The sequence below is a fragment of the Lepidochelys kempii genome, chromosome 4 (assembly GCF_965140285.1).
Source record: "Lepidochelys kempii isolate rLepKem1 chromosome 4, rLepKem1.hap1, whole genome shotgun sequence".
Taxonomy (NCBI): Eukaryota; Metazoa; Chordata; order Testudines; family Cheloniidae; genus Lepidochelys; species Lepidochelys kempii.
In genome coordinates, this window is record NC_136383.1 from 46530557 (window position 1) to 46551585 (window position 21029).

The following is a 21029-nucleotide window of genomic DNA, read 5'->3' on the forward strand; positions in this document are numbered from 1 at the left end:
ATTTACCTCTCTCCATTCTGAAAACTGACCACTTATTCCCACCCTCTGTTTCCTACCTATTAACAAATTATCAATCCACGAGAGCACCTTCCTTCTTATCCCACGGCAGCAAAGTTGTGTATATTATGCAAATTGTTTGTAAGAACTTTTCTAGTTGGGCTTCCCCAAAGGAAGTACTTCACTGATATACAATTGAAATATCAGCTCCTCAGAGCCATAATCAACCCTGAAAATATTCTAAACTATATAGTGGACCAGGGCAGCCTAGAACCAGTTCCAGAATCAGCAAGAAATAAACATGTCTCTTCCTTGCCCCTATTGGAATATTGGGGGATATGCTTTTAAGGGCTGGGCTTCCAGGCACAATCTGGGTAGAGGCTGTGAAACTCTTGTAGTTGCACGGCCCTTATTAATCGAACATATAATAAAGCCGAACTCTGCTTTAACTGCTCTGTGATCACTGATCACAGAACCCAGTAGTGTCTGGCATTTATTGCATTCATTTGCAAGTTGAAGTGAAACATACTGATTTGTACTTATTATAGTAGTGGGTTTGCAGTATGGATTTGGAACTGGATTTTGTGAGACTACAATAGATCACTAAAAAGCAGTCAACTAATAATGACTTCGGGTCACTACCGAGTTACACTGAATTACAGTACGAGGTAAAAGGCACTGAAACCGTTACTGGGAAAAAGAGCCATTCATCCTTCAAATCCTAATTATTCCGAAATATATTATAGAATTCAGAAGAATAATATTACAGTGATATTTTCTCATATATATCTTAAGTGGGATTTGAAATTGTCTGATCTTTGAAAAAACTTTGGCAGTTTGGATTCTGGTATGTTATATTTGTGCTTTTTTCTGGTGTATAATCAAATACGATTGTAAAAGATTTCCTAGTGCTTCATAAGACTGACATCTTTTTGCCTTTTTCTCCATCATCAAGCTTACAAAAACATAACCGTATATCAATATGATTAATTAATGTACACTTAAATGTACAGTATTCTTTTAGAATATTGCCTTGTAGGGCAAATAATGGCTTTACTCAGATACAACTGCTCATTTTGAGCTTCCATTCATGTCATTTAACATCTTTATTTAAAAAAAAAAATCTCTAGCACCCCTAGACTTTTCTGCAAAGTAAAAACTATATCTGTATGATTAGGAGAAATTGTTTGTATCCCTCAGGTTATTCTGTACTATCTGTTCAAATCCATTTCTACCAGACATAAGGGCTCAGATTCATACCAAAATTGATGTGAAAAATATCTTCACTGTTGACTTTCTTTGCAGTGGCTAATTTCCCTTTTCTGTGCTTCTTCATAATGGCCTTCTTCCAAGCTGTGAGACTGGAAAGTCAGAACAAGACCTATGCTGATTTCAGCAGGGAACTGCAGAGACATTTGCCCTTTATTGTATATGCAAAACCTAAACTAAATCTAGGAAACAGCATCTTAAAATTATGCAAGCAATAATTTTTCAAGACAAGGCATTTAGGTGATGAACATTGTTTCTATTCTCTAACCATTTTTTTTTAAATATCAGAGAAAGGCAAGCATGTTCCTACTATAAATACCATATATCCCCTTTCCAAAGCTTTGATTTTTATAAGTACACTTTTGGGTGAAAATACAAAAATTAATTCATAGCAGGAGAGCACAACAAATAACTGCTGACAGTAGATTTTGATGGGACATTATTTAACTGATAAAACTAGAGGTCATGACACATTTAAGACAGCTATTTCCAATGCTGCGTTTTGTTGAAAAATAATTTTAGTTGGGACTTTAAAAGCAATTAATTCATTAAAGGGTGCCATTTATCAGCCTAAAACAAACATATTTCTTCCCTTCAAATCAAAAGCAGAGCATGCCCTCTTTATTAGGCTTTCTTTAAAAGCCACATATTTTATGTTTTAGAAGTTTAGAAAGAGAACAGCCGGCCATCCAAGCTGCATAAACTTAAAATAAACTATCACTTTCCTTATTCTAAAAATAAATAAGTAAATAAATGACCATACACACACACCATTACATGAACCTAAAATGGAATCTTTGATTCTCAGACTGAATACAGAAGTTATACACAGAAATGCTTATGAGACAATTCACAACAACAACAACAAAAAGCCAAATCAACATTGTTAGAATATTGTAATTCTTAGTAACAATAAAAGGCTTGCCTTTGTTTTTGCTTATTGACCAAGATGTTAAGTATATTCGGCTGAGTCACACTTATTAGCATTGTGCACCGATTGCATACCTTTTACAGTGATGAGTTTATTTACTTAGCTCCTGTCTGTGACTAAAATATCTATAATAGATTTCAATTTTTGTTAATCTTTTTGCCATTCACAGTACTAATGAATCTTTTAAACAAACTTTGGCATCTTTTCTTTTAAATACAATTGTGAAAAATTCCAACACAAAACATCTTTCTGAAACAAATGGTCAAAATATTTCATTTAGGAAATGACAAAACCAACCATTTCAGAATTTCTATTTTTTCCCTTTTTTAACTGAACCAATACAGCAGAATTGACCAAAATTCACAAATAGTTCCTGTCGGCCTGAATCAGCATTTTTAAATGAAAAATGTTTTCATTAATAATTTTGCCCAGCTCTAATTTCAATAAGTCACTTTTGCAGTAAACAGTCATACAAATACATCTGTTATTGACATACCAAATTGGAATGCTTCTGGTGCAAACAAATCGTATAAACACATTGTTATGTGTGTATTTGCAATACTTTCTCTTTCCATGAACATTCTTTTGAAAAGATTGTTAGTAGAAACTAATAAAAGGGATTATGAATAATATAGAAATACATTTTCAGATTTTATTCAAATTAATGACAGCATGAACGCCTGAGTCCTGTCTATACTACGGCTTCCAATGCTACTAACTAATGGAAGAGTTGCTATGGTGGACAAATTCTAAGAGAGAATCACCTTCCTGACATAAGAATGTGTTTGAAACCTACATGTACAGGACATTCTTCATCAATGACTCATCTCCTTTAAGAAGACTGGGATAAATCAACTTTGTTCCCATATCTCCATCCACATCATCACACAACCAAAGGAAATCCTTTCAGAAATGTAGATAATAAATAATAATATAATAATTAATTACTGAGAATACATACCTACCATATAACTTAAACAGCAGAGAAGGTACTTAATACAAAATGCTGAATGAATTCTCCTGTCTCTGGGATAGGTCCTGATCTCAGCTCACTGCTTTAAATCCATAGTAACTATACTGATTTCTGTCACTCCATTATGGACAAATCCTGAGTGTAGCATCTGGCCCTTGTAGCTGGGATGAGTGCTGGGCAGATAGGCAGTGCAGGAACTGGAATCCCTCCCCCATACTCATCTGTTATGCCAGTACATAGAAGCTATTGCAGCCCAATGGCTGAAGTATTTTCCAGGGGTTCTTACAGTCTCCCAACACAAACCATGGAGTATGGGTGTGTATGGGAGGTTGTGCATTTCAGTAGATGCTTCTGACGTGCCTCATGTCCTGCCTCTTGACACTATCATGTAGGGAGCTTATGCAGTGTGAAGCTCCATGCCATGCAGACAATGCCTTTGTATCCATTCCTCCCTTCCAACCTGCACAGCAAAATAATTCTGCTGCCAACGACCCCTCTGAAGCCAATGATGAGTGGCTGGATTTTCCCTCTAAGACCACTCTTTTATTATTTACTCAGGCAATGAAAGTTTTACTTGAGAAAGGACTGCAGAATTGATTTTTCTTATGCCAGGGTTTCAAACAGTACCTGACTACATCCAGGTCTTCACAGAACTAGTTAATATTCTGAACTTTACTGCAATACTTGCCATCAAATACAAAAACTGTGGAGTTTTGACCGTTTCTTGCTTCTTATTCAAACAACACAAGACTTCTGATGCACTCAAGAAACTTTTAGTGTGGAACGTTAATGAAGATGCAACTTCTCACATTCTAAATGATATTCCCTGCCTCAATATACCATAAACAATATTATTATGCTGCATATTAATAACTGTTTTCAAAAGGAGAGCTGGACGTTTAATAAAAGTTTCAAGTTGCTGATGGAAAATGGAATTCACATTGAAATGTTGAACGCACACTAAATGTGTAATTGAAATTTGCATATGATAGGGAGGTGTGTGCATAAAGAGGTTGATTATAATGAGATTTGTTACTTGAGGAAAACATTGTTTTTTGTTTCAGAGTAGCAGCCGTGTTAGTCTGTATTCGCAAAAAGAAAAGGAGTACTTGTGGCACCTTAGAGACTAACCAATTTATTTGAGCATAAGCTTTCGTGAGCTACAGCTCACCTCATTGGATGCATAAAGTGGAAAGTACAGTGAGGAGATTTTATATACACACAGACCATGAAAAAATACACATTGTAAGGAGAGTGATCACTTAAGATGAGCTATTACCAGCAGGAGAGTGGGGTGGGGGGAGAGAAAACCTTTTGTAGTGATATTCAAGGTGGGCCATTTCCAGCACATTTCCAGGAGTTAAGAAGAACATCTGAGGAACAGTGGGAGGTGGGTGGGGGGTGGGGAAAGGTGTGTGTGGGGGAGGAATAAACAAGGGGAAATAGTTTCACTTAATATAATGACTCAACCACTCCCAGTCTCTATTCAAGCCTAAGTTAATTGTATCCAATTTGCAAATGAATTCCAATTCAGCAGTCTCTCGTTGGAGTCTGTTTTCAAAGTCTTTTTGTTGAAGGATAGTCACTCTGAGGTCAGAAATCGAGTGACCAGAGAGATTGAAGTGTTCTCCAACTGGTTTATGAATGTTATAATTCTTGACATCTGATTTGTGTGATTTTACGTAGAGACTGTCCAGTTTGCCCAATGTACATGGCAGAGGGGCATTGCTGGCACATGACGGCATATCTCACATTGGTAGATGTGCAGGTGAAGGAGCCTCTGATAGTGTGGCTGATGTGATTAGGCCCTATGATGGTGTCCCCGGAATAGATATGTGGGCACAGTTGGCAACGGGCTTTGTTGCAAGGATAGGTTCCTGGGTTAGTGGTTCTGTTGTGTGGTGTGTGTTTGCTGGTGAGTATTTGCTTGAGGTTGGGGGGCTGTCTGTAGGCAAGGACTGGCCTGTCTCCCAAGATTTGTGAGAGTGATGGGTCGTCCTTCAGGATAGGTTGTAGATCCTTGATAATGCGTTGGAGAGGTTTTAGTTGGGGGCTGAAGGTGACGGCTAGTGGCATTCTGTTATTTTCTTTGTTGGGCCTGTCCTGTAGTAGGTGGCTTCTGGGTATTCTTCTGGCTCTGTCAATCTGTTTCTTCACTTCAGCAGGTGGGTACTGTAGTTGTAAGAATGCTTGATAGAGATCTTGTAGGTGTTTGTCTCCGTCTGAGGGGTTGGAGCAAATGCGGTTGTATCGTAGAGCTTGTCTGTAGACAATGGATCGTGTGGTGTGGTCTGGGTGAAAGCTGGAGGCATGTAGGTAGGAATAGCGGTAAGTAGGTTTCCGGTATAGGGTGATGTTTATGTGACCATCGCTTATTAGCACTATAGTGTCCAGGAAGTGGATCTCTTGTGTGGACTGGTCCAGGCTGAGGTTGATGGTGGGGTGGAAATTGTAGAAATCATGGAAATTGTTGAAATCATCCCACCATCAACCTCAGCCTGGACCAGTCCAGGTGACTATCCTTCAACAAAAAATATTCAAAAACAGACTCCAACGAGAGACTGTTGAATTGGAATTAATTTGCAAATTGGATACAATTAACTTAGGCTTGAATAGAGACTGGGAGTGGCTGAGTCATTATACTAAGTGAAACTATTTCCCCTTGTTTATTCCTCCCTCCACCCCCACCCCTCACTGTTCTTCAGAAGTTCTTCTTAACTCCTGGAAATGTTTTGGAAATGGCCCACCTTGATTATCACTTCAAAAGGATTTCTCTCCCCCCACCTCACTCTCCTGCTGGTAATAGTTCATCTTAAGTGATCATTCTCCTTACAATGTATATTTTTTCATGGTCTGTGTGTATATAAAATCTCCTCACTGTACTTTCCACTTTATGCATCCGATGAAGTGAGCTGTAGCTCACGAAAGCTTATGCTCAAATAAATTGGTTAGTCTCTAAGGTGCCACAAGTACTCCTTTTCTTATTGTTTTTTGTGTGCTGATTCAAATAATTTTGAAAAATTTCAGTATTGTGCCAGTCTTGCTTATGTGCAATTATTTGCTTTCTAGCTAGTAAATTTCCTGACTGCGTTCGGTCAAAAGTCACAGTACTGGAATGAAAAGATGATGTGGGTAGATGCCTCTATAGGGACAATATAGACGCTAGATGGCTTTTAATTTTTGCTGTGCTATAATATCTTTTAGTTTTACCACTTGTGGGCACTGGGTCATGTGCCTACTAATTTAGGTATAGATCCTTAATGATATTTAGGCACCTACCTCCCATTGATCTCAATGGGAGGTAGGTGACAAAATACCTTTAAGGATCTGGGCCTTTGGGCCTGGGCTTGTTCCCACTGAAATCAATAGCATATATCCCACTGATTTCAGTGGGTGCAAGATCAGGCCCACACAACAATAAATAATTCTGATTATTCCAGTTTGCTAGTATTTTATGGGTATACATTGTATGGGGATTTAAACCCCATACCAATTTAACTTTAAGCACATGAGTAGTTTGACTACTCATGCCTAAAATTTAAGCATGTGCTTGAATACTTCACATAATCAAGAACTTAACAATCATGGGCAGTTCTAACATAAGTACTTTAGATTTTTCTTTGGTTTGGAAAATATTTATGACTAAAACTTCTTCAAATTCTCAAATTCTGAACTGGTGAATTCCTAGGTCAGTGAAAACACAGTCCTTCAGAATTTATTCATTCAGAATAATGAGACCCTTTTTTTGCCTGTTATCACAGCTGGATAAGGCACAACCTCTTTTAAGCAAGTGAGGAAAAATGAATGAACCAGCAGACCTTATATTCATCTACAATATTTCCTTCAAATATGGGGAATGTTCTTCAAAATGATGGGTCTTTTAAAATTCTCTTCCCTTAATTTGTTAAAATGCCTAGACTTGACTAAATCATAAATCACTACTTCTAACTACCCACAGTTATCCATTTAAAATGATAATGAACTTTATGTTTGAAACTTTTCAGGATTGCTTGGGGGTAATTCTAGAAGAATATCTGAGAGAGCTTGGAACTATTTCATTAATATCACAAATCAGACTGAACTATTTAAATTAACAAGCAATCTGTTACTCAGATTAACAATTAGTGTAGTGAAAAAATACCAGTTAGTTAGGCAAACTTCATTAATGAGTTGCTGTAGAAATGGCTATTTCATTTATTTCTGATTCATTAAAGCGCTTGTGAGTCCCACTCAATATTTTAGCCTGCAAAGAGTGCTGTCATTTTTTTAAAGAAAAGTTGTAATGCCAAATTACATTTAGCTTTAACTAGAAGAAAATACAAAAGCTTAATTAAAAAATCCCTTTCACCACAAATTTAGTAGATTTTTTTTCTTTTTCTCTGCACTGCTGAAATAAGACAAAGACTCTGATAATTCTAGTCTTGTTTTATATTGCAAAATAAACACAAGTGGGAAGACAAAATGGCATTGTAAATGCAAATGTCTCCTTTTGCAAATGTCTCCTTCCCTTTGGGAAAGGAGCAAAGGTTTACAGAAAAGGAGTATATTATTGAACATTTTGGGATATCAGCCTACTAGAATTTTGTCCTTTGATAGTACAACAGATTAGTTTATACCTTCCAGTGCTTGACGAAAGATGTCAGTTATGGCTCATATGGTTAATGATGACATAAAGCCTATTCAAAATGATGAGTCACCAGTATTAGATTTTGGAACCTGGATGGTAAGTGCAGTCATGAACATAAGAATGGCGATACTGGTCCATCTAGCCCAATATCCTGTCTTCTGACAGTGGCCAATACCAGGTGCTCCAGAGGGAATGAACAGAACAGGTAATCATCATGTGATCCATCCTCTGTCACCCATTCCCAACTTCTGACAGAGGCTAGGGACACCATCCCTGTCCATCCCAGCTAATAGCCAGTGATGGACCTATCCTCCATGAACTTATCTAGTTCTTTTTTGATGGAAGTATGATAGAGACAAGTTGGGTGAGGTAATATCTTTCATTGGACCAACTTCTGTTAGTGAGAGAGACAAGCTTCCAAGCTCACACAGAGCTGTATTTCAGGTCATGATATTCAAAGATTATTGGTGTCGGTTTGAAGCAAACTGACAATTTTCCTGCACTGAATTTGCTAAAGATTTTATCTAATGTTGTCATAAGGTCTTAGGAACATAAGAAATTTTAGAAGAGGACAAGACCATCAGGACCAGTAGGGCGAGTAACATTGGTTTATCTTAATTCCAGCTTTCTGCTTTTCCATTGTTCATCCTAGATCCCTTACTCTGCAGGGGGGAAAAATATAGTCTGTGCTCAAGCTTCGAACTCTTATGTTTTTCCTTCAACAATCTTCTATACACTTATTAGAAAAAGTTATTTATTCCAACTGCATTTGGTTTTGTTGCAGAGTTGACAAGTTATTTTTTTTTAATTGTTCCCTTCCTCCCCCACACTTTCTTAAAATACTCATAACTTGTGGTACCATCTCTCTCTATCACCTATTTCTATCCATTAAATAATTTTTGGAACATCAAGACTGCTGTTTCAAACTCTCTGCTTTTCTAATGAAAATAAGGCCTACTTTACCATTTCATCATAAATTAGATTACTGAACTAAGTATCAAATTGGTTGCCGATACATCACTTCCACCAAGGCAACAGCAGCCTTCTTATAGAATGCTGACTAGGTGGAACTACAAATGATGTCTTAACAAGTTTCTCACATACTACTAACTAGCCCAGTGATATGCCATAGCACTCCACCTAGTAAGCCTACAATGACAGAGTATGCAGTGCTACTAACATTGGCCTGAATCCATCAAACATTAACCCAGATTTGCCCAATGGGGAAAAAAATCTCCACATAGCATGTGGAATTCACTACTGAATTAATGACCTAAGATCTGCCATACTAGGTCAGACCATAGTCTGTCTATGTTTCCCAGTATCCTGTCTCAAACAGTAGTCCATACTAGAGCTTTAGGGGGAGTGTACAGAACAGCACAGTTATGGAATGAGCCATCCCTGTCTTCCACTGCCAGCTTCTGGTAAGTGGAGGTTTAGGGTCACCCCAAGTATGAGATTGACCCCTGACAATATTGGGCTAATAGCCATTGATGGACCTACCTTCCATTAACATATCCCAATTATTTTTGAACCTAATTATACTTTTGGCCATCACAACATCTCATGGCAATGAGTTCCACAGGTTAGTTGCATTGTGTGTGAAAAAGTACTTCCTCTTGTTTGTATTAATCTTTTTGCCTATTAATTTATTTGGGATTTTATTTTATTTTATTTTTATTTTTTTTTGTTTTTGTTTTGTGTAAAAGGGTAAATAACACTTCTCTAGACAATTTTTCCACCCCATTCATGTTTGTTGAACTCTATCATATCCCTTCCCACTCCCAGTCACTGTTTTTTCTAATATGAATAGCTCTAATATGTTTAGTCTCTCCTCATATGGAAGCCATTCTACATCATGGATCATCTGTGTGGCCCTTCTCTGAGTCTTCTCCAGTTCCACTATATTCTTTTTGAGATGGGGTGACCAAAACTAGATACAGTATTCAATGTGTGGGAACACTATGGATTTGTATGTTAGTGTTATATATTCTGTCTCATTTTCTACCTCTTTATTAATAGTTCATAACATACTGTTAGCCTTTTTGACAGCTGCTACACATTGAACAGAAGTTTTGAGACAACTATCCACAATGACTCCAAAATCTCTTTCTTGGGTGGTAACAGCTAATTTAGAAAACAGATTTTTTTTCCAATGTGCATTAATTTGCACTTATCAACACAGAATTTCATCTGGCATTTTGTTGCCTAGTCACCCAGTTCTGTGAGATCTCTCTGTAACTACCTGCAGTCTGCTTTGGACTTAACTGTCTTGAATAATTTTGTATCATCTACAAACTTTGCCACTACACTGTTCATCACTTTCCCAGATCATTGTTCAATATGTTGCAACAGCACAGGTCCCAATACTGATCCCTGGAGGACCCAGCTGTTCACCTCTCTCTGTTGTGAAAATTGATCATTATGCCACAAAGTTAAACACTGGCTTTACAACATTATGGCTAATAAAGACTGGTAGCTCAGCATTCTAAACTGGAACAGTTAATGTTTCAGGGCATATGATCATGATCATAGAGTTCAGAAAGAAGTTATTCCCCTGTGTAAAGCACTGTACAACTGGTTGGAGGCACTATGGCTTTATTTTATTTTATAAACTAATATGTATATTTATGTATTGCTTTCCTTCAATGCGTGCATCTCCCAGAGGCAGGATACTGAACTGGGCTAGAGATCCATTATGGAAAATCCTATGGTTCCATGAAAATAAAAAAAAAAAACAAGATTGATATTTGTGTAACCAAGTGTATGTGCTTAGAAGGACTCTCTTATTCTTCATCAGTAGGAGATCATGTTAGGCTGTTCAGTCAATGTAATCACAAGGTTCTGGTTAATCTTCTATGATAGTGAAGATCCTTGTATTCTATTGCAAGATTATCCTTGAAAGGCTATTGCATGTTTCATTCCTAGAAATCAACAAGCTGTCCTCTAGCATTCACCACTACGTGGAGTCATTTATAACAGAGCTTTGTCATTCAGTTATACTTTTTATATACAACATATGGCCAAAAATTTAAAATATAGATGTCTAAAGTTGGCTAAGGAATCTGTGGATGCTCAGATCATCTGAAATGCTGTCCACTTATTTAGGTGCCTATGTATGAATTCTGGTGCCTAACTTTAGCTTCCTAAGTCTGAAAAAATATTGGCCATAGCTTTTGAAGTAGAGATGGGCTCAAACTGAAACACTAGGTTACCCTCAAACTTCAAGGAAGATAAGGTCTAGAACCAGGTATGAAATTTGCAACTGAGGCCTTTCTCTATAATTAAGAGAGCCAGAACTCCAAATGACAACAGTACTAAACTTTGAAGATGTTCCAAATTAGATCCAAACATTTTTCTGAACTTTGTCATCTGCACTTTAAAAGTTTCAGGAACATGTGTAATATGTGTACAGATACGTTTGCAAACAAAACTAATCATAGAATCATAGAACTGGAAGGGACCTCGAGAGGTCATCTAGTCCAATCCCCTGCACTCAAAACAGGTCTATCTAGACCATTCCTGACAGGTGTTTGTCCAACCAGCTCTTAAAAATCCCCAATGATGGAGATTCCACAACATCCCTAGGCAATTTATTCCAGTGCTTAACCACTCTGACAGTTAGGAAGTTTTTCCTAATCTCCAACCTAAACCACAGTTGCTGCAATTTAAGCCCATTGCTTCTTGTCCTATCCTCAGAGGTTAAGAAGACCAATTTTTCTCCCTCCTCCTTGTAACAACCTTTTATGACTTGAAAGCTATTATCATGTCCCCTCTGAGTCTTCTCTTCTCCAGACTAAACAAACACATTTTTTTTTCAATCTCCTGCATAGGTCATGTTTTCTAGGCCTTTAATAATTTGTTTTTGCTCTTCTCTGGACTTTCTCCAAATTTGTCCACATCTTTCCTGAAATATGGTCCCAAGAACTGGACACAATACTCCAGTTGAGGCCTAATCAGCACCGAATAGAGCGGAGGAATTACTTTTCGTGTCTTGCTTACAATACTGCTGCTAATACATCCCAGAATGATGTTTGCTTTTTTTGCGACAGCGTTACACTGATGACTCATATTTAGCTTGTGATCCACTATGACCCCCAGATCCCTTTCCACAGTACTCCTTCCTAGGCAGTCATTTCCCATTTTATGTGTGTGCGACTGATTGTTCCTTCCTAAATGGAGTACTTTGCATTTGTCCTTATTGCATTTCATCCTATTTACTTCATTTCTCCAGTTTGTCCAGACCATTTTGAATTTTAATCCTATCCTCCAAAGCACTTGCAACCGCTCCCAGCTTGGTATCGTCTGCAAACTTTATAAGTGTATTCTCTATGCCATTATCTAAATCATTGATGAAGATATTGAACAGAACTGGACCCAGAACTGATCCCTGCAGGACCCGACTTGTTATGCCCTTCCAGAATGACTGTGAACCACTCATAACTACTCCTTGGGACTCATTTTCCAACCAATTATGCACCCACCTTATTGTAGCTTCATCTAGGTTGTATTTCTCTAGTTTGTTTATGAGAAGGTCATACAAGACAGTATCAAAAGCCTTACTAAAGTCATGTATAATCCTCAACTGCCCAGGTCCAAAATTTGATGCATATGTATTGTATGATTGTTTATAATACAAATACATAGTAGCCCCAGGTGATTACAACTAATAAACAATCCATGTCATGAAAGTGGTAATAACTAATCACACAAAAGTCTATTTAGTCCAAGGTAGATTGATTTTAAATTAAAATTATTTAAATCACTAATTTTAATAATTATGCACATTTAATAGGGTATAATAATATTAGGCCTTAACATAAGTTGTCAATTTCAAATTTAATTCTAAATTGGTGTATTTTTAAAAATAAAATTGTTTCTCAAAATTTAATTTAAAATATAATCTGATCTAAATAAAGACCGATTTTTTAAAAATAATTTATTTTTATCCACCCTGATTTATTATAATTCAATCCATCCCATGATCTGTTCTTTCAAGGGAACAACAGGCTATCACAAACCTTACACTGTGCCATATGCTAGTGCAGTGTGTTTTGCACACTACTGGTATACATACAAAGTTATAATGCAATTCTGTTCTGAACAATGATAATGTATAACTACGATCTTATTCAACAAAATTGCTCTCAATCTGTATTTGGACGCCTAGCTGTTGACTGTGTAGAGAAAAAATAGCTTTTAAAGCACTCTTTCCTCCTCTTGGCCCTGCAGAGTCAACACAGCTAGAGTGAGTTATATTCTTTTCTTTCTTGTGCAGCATCAGTAGAATTGTTTATCACATTCTATTCAATTAAACATGTGTACACCTATTGAAGGGACTGGAGCTGAACTGATGTTATTCAGGACACATGTTTGGAAAGATAGATTTTAAGACCAGAAGTGGCCATTTGATCATCTAGTCTGACTTCCTGCATAACACAGGGAAAATAATTTCATCCACCTACCCATGCATTGAATCCAATAACTTGAGTTTGATTAAAGCATATCTTCCGTCTTTATTTGAAAACATCAGGATATGGAGAATCTACCACTTCCATTGGTAGTTTGTTCCTGTCATAAATATAAAGGGAAGGGTAAAACCTTTAAAATCCCTCCTGGCCAGAGGAAAAATCCTTTCACCTGCAAAGGGTTAAGAAGCTAGGATAACCTCGCTGGCACCTGACCAAAATGACCAATGAGGAGACAAGATACTTTCAAAAGCTGGGAGGAGGGAGAAAAACAAAGGGTCTGTGTCTGTCTGTGTGATGCTTTTGCCAGGGACAGAACAGGAATGGAGTCTTAGAATTTAGTGAGTAATCTAGCTAGATATGCATTAGATTATGATTTCTTTAAATGGCTGAGAAATTAAGTTGTGATGAATAGAATGGATATTCCTGTCTGTGTGTCTTTTTGTAACTTAAGGTTTTGCCTAGAGGGATTCTCTATGTTTTGAATCTAATTACCCTGTAAGGTATTTTCCATCCTGATTTTACGGAGGTGATTCTTTTTTACTTTTTACTTCTTCTATTAAAATCCTTCTTTTCAGAAACTGAATGCTTTTTCATTGTTCTTAAGATCCAAGGGTTTGGGTATGTGGTCACCTATGCAAATTGGTGAGGATTTTTACCAAACCTTCCCCAGGAAGTGGGGTGCAAAGGTTGGGAGGATTTTGCGGGGAAAGACATTTCCAAACAACACTTTCCTAATAAATAAACCAAGACAAACGTTTGGTGGTGGCAGTGGAAGTCCAAGGGCAAAGGGTAAAATAGTTTGTACCTTGGGGAAGTTTTAACCTAAGCTGGTAAATGTAAGCTTAGAAGGTTTTCATGCAGGTCCCCACATCTCTACCCTAGAGTTCAGAGTGGGAACGATACCTTGACAGTTCCAATGGATAATTAACATCTTTGAATTCCCATCTCTAGATTCAAAGCCCAGAGCACTGACTGTTACACCGTAGAACCAATCCCATAAAAAGCATTTAAATGCTATTTAGATTTGAACTCAGATCAGGTTTAGAGTTGACAGCAGTAACCTTTACACCAGAGAAACATTAAAATCAGATGTAACTGAAACCCTAACTTAGCCTACAAAACCTCTATTATTGGTGGTGATGCAGAAGGAGAATGTCAGCTCCTAGGCTGAAATAGCAGAGCTGGAAGTTAGGGGAAAAACCCTTCTTTTTACTTGTAAGCCAAACACATTGGGTATAGAAATCACTGAAAGGCAGTAAACATTAAACCCACCACCATTTGTCAGAGTATAGCTACACAAATACAAGTGGTTTCATTTCTTTGCAAACTCCATGTGACCTTCCTAGCATAAATGCCTAGTGGACAGCCTAGTATCCTGATTGCTTCCAGAAATATACTGGACAAAATGAAAGAGAATCTTTGGGACCAGAAGGTTCTGTTGTTCAGAGCGTTGCATCGATGCATCTTATTGATCTTTCTGTTCAACCACTAGAACTGTTGCTGAAACCCAGCTTAATATCTCCATCTTGTCTGACATAAATGGTATAGCTAAATGGTTTACCAGTGCCTGTATGAGATTTCATCTCAGATGCTTGGTGGCAGAGTAGCAAACCAGAGAAGAGAGTAAAGTAGCACTTATAAATTGGGGAAACCACTGGAGGAACTGATGACACTCATATTAACCCTTTTATCTGAGACCTTGCACCCATGATTTGTTATTCAGGTTGGCAAACTAGGGATTTTATTATATATGTACCTGTTTATAAGCATTCAGGTTTTACCTGTTGCCAAGTGTGTGGTACATCATCATGGTACATGGCAAGAAATTAAATATATTAAGCATTTCTTCACAGATCTATGGAACCAGCGTTCTGACATCGTCATTGACTCTTAAGTATATTCTGCATGGAATTAAGGATGTCATTTAACTATAAAGACCTGAACCCAGAGAAAGACCATCTCTCTATACATTGTTTCTTAGCAGATGTGACTACTGGAAGTATTTGAACTAGTTCCCCTTTGGAAGTAAAGCTAAGGGGGCTGCCAACAGGGTGTTTTGCATGAGGGAGTCCTCAACTCTAGAACTCTTTCATCTGAAAAAAATTCAGATGTTTGCACCTTCATGGCATATTGCAAAGATTATTTATTTATTTTTTGAAGTCTCTTTTTAAGGAAGGACAAGAATGAGGGCTTTGGAAATTTGATCAGGGGCCTTAGTCTCCTCCTCTATATAGATCAGGGGTCTCAAATTCAATTTACCTTAGAGCCAGTGCCAGTCCTCAAATCTTCCCAGGGGGCTAATAATGTCACTGAAGATGGTGTTCACACCACCTCCTAGCCTGTTTCCCACCCTTTTCCCTCCCTCCCTTGGCCTCATGCCACCCCAGCTGACTCTGCCTGGCAACTAGTGATGCCCTTACATAGATCTTTCATAATTAGAGGGCAGTTGATTTTATTGTATGTGACAGTAATGGTAACCTGTGCTGGAAATGTTATTTTGGCTTTTCTTGTATGCTTTTTATGTGGACCTCCACACTGAAACCAATAAATAAAGAGATAACCTCTTGCAAATGTAGTAAATCTTACTGATCTTCTTGTGTTGTTTTTTGTATAGCCATTAGGTGGTTTTAAAATTCACAGTCCATTAAAATCTGCTCAGCATCAAGTATGTGACTTTCAATCTTGCAGCAGAACTTTTTCAAAACTGAGCCACATGTGGTAAATACTAGCAGTCAGGTGAACCAAGGTGTGATAGGGTGTGCTCACCACTTTGGCGCTCACCACTTTGGCCCCTCCTGCTGGTTGTCTTGGGAATTAGCTCTGCATGGTAGTGCACCCCCTTCAGGTGGTGCTTCCCCACCATCACTCCTGCTCTAGGACCCATGTCTCTTCAAGGACCATGGTGTCCTCTTCAGTGACACAGCCCTTCAACCATGCTACACCTGTGCTCTCCACTTCCAGGGGACCTGCAGTCCACTGTTCAGACACTTCCCTTTGTGGCTACTGCAGCAAATTGTCTGGCCACTTCCTTGGGACCCCAGCATCCTCTTTGCCCTCGCCTCAGGGTCTCAGCCTGTAATCCCCAGAATCCAGCCAGAAGATGTCTCTCACTCCCCCAGTCTCTGCTAGCAGCACTGCTCTGTTCAGGGTGCTGACAGTTCTCTCAGCCCTGCAGAGACGTAGTTCTTCCTCCAAGAGCTCCCAGCAGAGAACTGCCTTCCTCTGCCCTGCAGCTCCCTTTTTATATGGTTCTGCTTGGTCCTGATTGGCTGCTCCCTTCAGCCCTTCTTTGATTGGCTGCCTATTGTGCAGCCTCCCTAGGGCTCTATTAACTCCCTAGAGCCCAGTGTGGGGCAGGTGTCCCATCACACAGGATAATGTGAAAAAATCATATGTATCATAACTTTAATACCAACCTATAGGTATAGAGATACCATGGGCCAGATCCTGCCTCATGTTGTCACCCTTTTGCATCACTGAACAATGCAAATGGACTGAAAAGCAATCCTAACTAAGCATCTGAGGATTCTCTGAGTATAACTCCTCACCTAGTCTCCAGCCAACATAGCCCTTCCCTGCCAGAGTCAGGACATGAGAATGTGTGAAGATATGACCAAGGAAGCAGAACATGGCTGGCGAGCTACTGTGCTCTGGTGATCCCTGAATGATGTAATGGCCGATTACTAGATATTACTGGACAGCATGTGTTTTGAGCTTCTTTGAGACAGTTCTATTTGTTCCAGGTGCAAACTGGTCCCCAGTAGTCCTCAGATTAGAGGAGCACAAAGATGTCAGATAGATGCCTTTGCCCCACCTTCCAAATACATGTCTGTTCTGCTAAGTGCAGGAAGTGTGGACAGGGAACAGTGAGGTCAGAAAAAAATGAGGGATGAAACAAGGTAGATTGCAAATGGGTTTCATTCTGCCACCACAGCTAATGGCTGCAGTAAAACAAGTAATCCTCAATATAGAGTATTGCATTTTAAATTTTTGATCATCCTGGTTCACCTATATGCAGTAGTGAGCTGGAGCAGGTTCGCACCGGTTCACTAGAACTGGTTGTTAAATTTAGAAGTCCTTTTAGAACCGGTTGTTCTGCGGGGGACAACCAGTTCTAAAAGGGCTTCTAAATTTAACCTGCCAAAAGTGGCGCCTTAGGCGCCACCTCCATGGGTGCTCCAGCCCTGGAGCACCCAAGGGGAAAATTTGGTGGGTGCAGAGCACCCACCAGCAGCTCCCAACCCCAGCTCACCTCCGCTCCGCCTCCTCCCCTGAATGAGCCGCCCCACTCTGCTTCTCTGCCCCCACAGGCTTCCCGCGAATCAGCTGTTTGTGCAGAAAGCTGGGGCAGGCTGAGAAACAGGCCACCGGCTTCCTGCTCAGGCCCAGGGATGTGCAGGTGAGCTGGGGCGGGGGGGCGCGAGGAGGGCTGCCCGCGCCACAGCAGGTAACGAGTGGGGGGTGCAGGGGAACCACTCCCCACCCCAGCTCACCTCTGCCACCCTGGGCCTGAGCGGGAAGCCTCTGCCTGCTTCTCACCCTGCACCGGCTTCCCGCTGAACAGCTGATTCGTGTGAAGTCGGGGGGGGCACGGAGAAGCAGAGCAGGGCAGTGCTTTCAGGGAAGGAGGCGGAGGCGGAGCGGAGGTGATCTAGGGCCAGGCGCAGGGTGGGGAGCTGCCAGAGGGTGCTCTGCACCCACCAATTTTCCCCGTGGGTGCTCCAGCCCCAGAGCACACAAAGAGTCGGCGCCTAAGGCACCACTTTTGATGTGATAAGTGGGGGAGCGGCTCCCCTAGGAGCCAGACAGACCTGTTGGATGCTTCCTGGGAGCTGTCCCAGGTAAGCACCTCCAGGACTCCCCACCTCGCCCCCCGGCAGGTCCCTCTGGCTCTTAGGGGTGGGGTGGGCACTCACTATGATGGCCTACAAGACCCTCCTGCCCGGTTCTGGGGGCAGTCAGGGGACAGGAGAGGGGGGGTGGATGGGGCAGGGGTCCTGGGGGGGCGGGCATCAAGGAACGCTGGGGGGTTGGATGGGGCAGGAGTCCTGGGGGGCGGGGGTGGGCAATGACCCCCTCGTGGGGTGAGGAGGGAACCCATTGTTAAGATTTTGGCAGCTCATCACTGCCTATATTCAGTCTACTAGTAGATATACTTAGGTTCATGGAACAAATCACATTAAGTTAACAAGTTCTTGTTTTCAAACACACACTAAATTGCTAAAAGTGAAAAAATATTTAGTTAAAGCTTTAATTACTTTAGCCTAGTTATTATGTTCAACACCTTGCTGTATGCCACATTCCAACTTTTTTTGAGCCACGTTTTCAGGAGAAAAGAATGATTATAAGTATTACAGGTGGAGAGTTGAGCAACACTAATAGAGTTGTGATACAGGAGAAACCTGTCAAATGTATAACCTAGTTGTTTTATTAAACATGTTTTTTTTTATTCCATATAGAAAACACATTTAAATAACAGATCATTCTTTTCCTCAAATAGGTCACCTTTCTCTTGCATTTAACTCTTTCTGACATTGGTAGTTTATTTTCTCATTGCTGTGTTCCTTAAGCAGGAATTCAATTAAAAAAGCACTTCCTTGTATTTCTGTATGCATTAATGAGACTCATTAGAGACAAATCAAGGTGCTGGTATGCCTGTGAGGCAGAACTGGCCTGACCTGCACCGCCAGGCTGGACTTCGCATTTTTGAAGGATTATGAAATCCTTTAATGGGAAACTACATAATGCTTCCATGGCTGCCCAACCCATTTCTTAGCTCACGAGCAAAATCCGTAAGTACTGGAGGTTGGGGTAAAGTGATGCAATTAATCTATTCAGTACCATTTGTTAGGGGGCTTATTCCTTCACCCGCTTACTTCCCTGGTCCTTCTCGCATGAACAGAGAGCAACAATACCCGAAGTCCAAAGTTGCAAACAATTTGATGCTTATTGGGGTGAACTTCCAGCAAGCATGATTCCAGTTTCCTTCCTTAGTGTCCCCCTCCCCAGCTCTGACACCACAGAGCCTTACATGTGTCCCTGTTCCCATTCCTGCCCTTAGCAAAACATGATTCCAATTTCCCCACCCCAGTCCCTGTTCCCATTTCCCTGTTTAGCAAAACATGATTCCAATTTCCTCACCCCCATTCCCTGTTCTCATGCCCCCACTCACACACTTCCTGATTGACTGCAGACTATATAGTAAAACTTGAGTTCTGCTTAGCTATACCTTAACCAATCATTTTACTGAAATTTAACTAACCAATCCTAACATATTGTAACATGATTATTTAACCAATTATATCCCACCACCTTAATTAGTTTACACCCAGCAAAATTAATTATACAGTAGATAGAAACAATCACAGAACCAGACAGAGATTATACAGATAAACAATAGGGAAATGGGGACTACAGTGATAGAACAACAAAGAAATGAGGATTTCACATCCCAGCTATTGATAAGTGAGTTCTTGCCAGACAGGATACTATCAAACTAAGTTTCCTTTTACATCTTCTAGGCACTTCCCTTTCTCTGGAGGTGGTAGGCATTATCAGGACAGGATTGTATTCCTAACAGCCCAATAGCACCTTCTTTCAATGTGACTAGTTTGGAATGTGAGGATCTGACCATTTGCTTCCCAGTTTATGGCTGCCTCTGCTGCTTAGCCAAAGATCTTAGCCTAAGCACAGGGCCTCAGACTGTCTTAGTAAGAGAGGGACCTTACACCAGCAGACAGTGATTTTGATCTTTTCTTTTATACCTCTATAACTAGCTAAGGGATAAGAATACACCTACATTCTTAGAGTATAGGCCTTTACAGACAAGCTTGAATATCTATATCCTAACACCATCCCTGATATTCATGAGGTAGGCACAGCATCCTTTGTGGTTGAATGACAGTCAATTTTAAAGAGAATTTTAAAGAGACCAATAGATCTCCTTAAACACAATGCAATCAGGGTGTAGAGCAAAGACATTGTGCTGGTGCATATTACTCCCCTCTTGGCATACTGTACGGTTTACTATAGTCCCAATGTCTTGCTTTTACTAAAGATGCTTGCATGTATTAAGAGGTTGGTCAAGCTATGCAGAAGGTTGCTCATGGGCAACATGAGTTCCCTGTCCCCAAGCCAATTTGAGGGTTCTGATAACGTAGTGGAGACAGAGCCGCTTGACCCAACAATCAAAACTGTGCAGAACCAACATACATAGCAGAAAGAGGTTTTCATCCTGTTTTCTGTTCTGTATATAGGGACTAAGATTTGTTCTTATTTATGATAGAAGTTATAATCCCTGGAGATTGCTGCCTGTCTAGAGCTCATATGTGAGATGTTATGAAAAGGCAGTTGAGGTTCATCTGGCCTTCTGACCCCTGACACATGCCGCTCATCAATTTTGTGGTCTCTGTTGATACCGCCCAGTATGATTCTGAGCAGATCAATAGTGATTACAGGGATTTGGGACAAGGATGAAGGAGTCAGTGGTGCATGTGGTTTTCTCATTCTTTCTACCAGTTGAAGGAAAGGACCGCAGCAGGGAAACATATAACTTTGGACATGAGTGCATGTCTGTGCAGATGGTATCAAGAGGAGGGCTTTGGCTTCCTCAACCATGGGATGCTGTTTTGTGAATGAGAACTGCTTGGAAGAGATGAAGTCCACCTTTCAAAGAAGGGTAGAGCATCTTGGGACTCTGCCTCAACAACTTTGTGAGGAGGGTTTTTTAATTAGCTTCAAAGGGGGCAGTTGATACAAGCC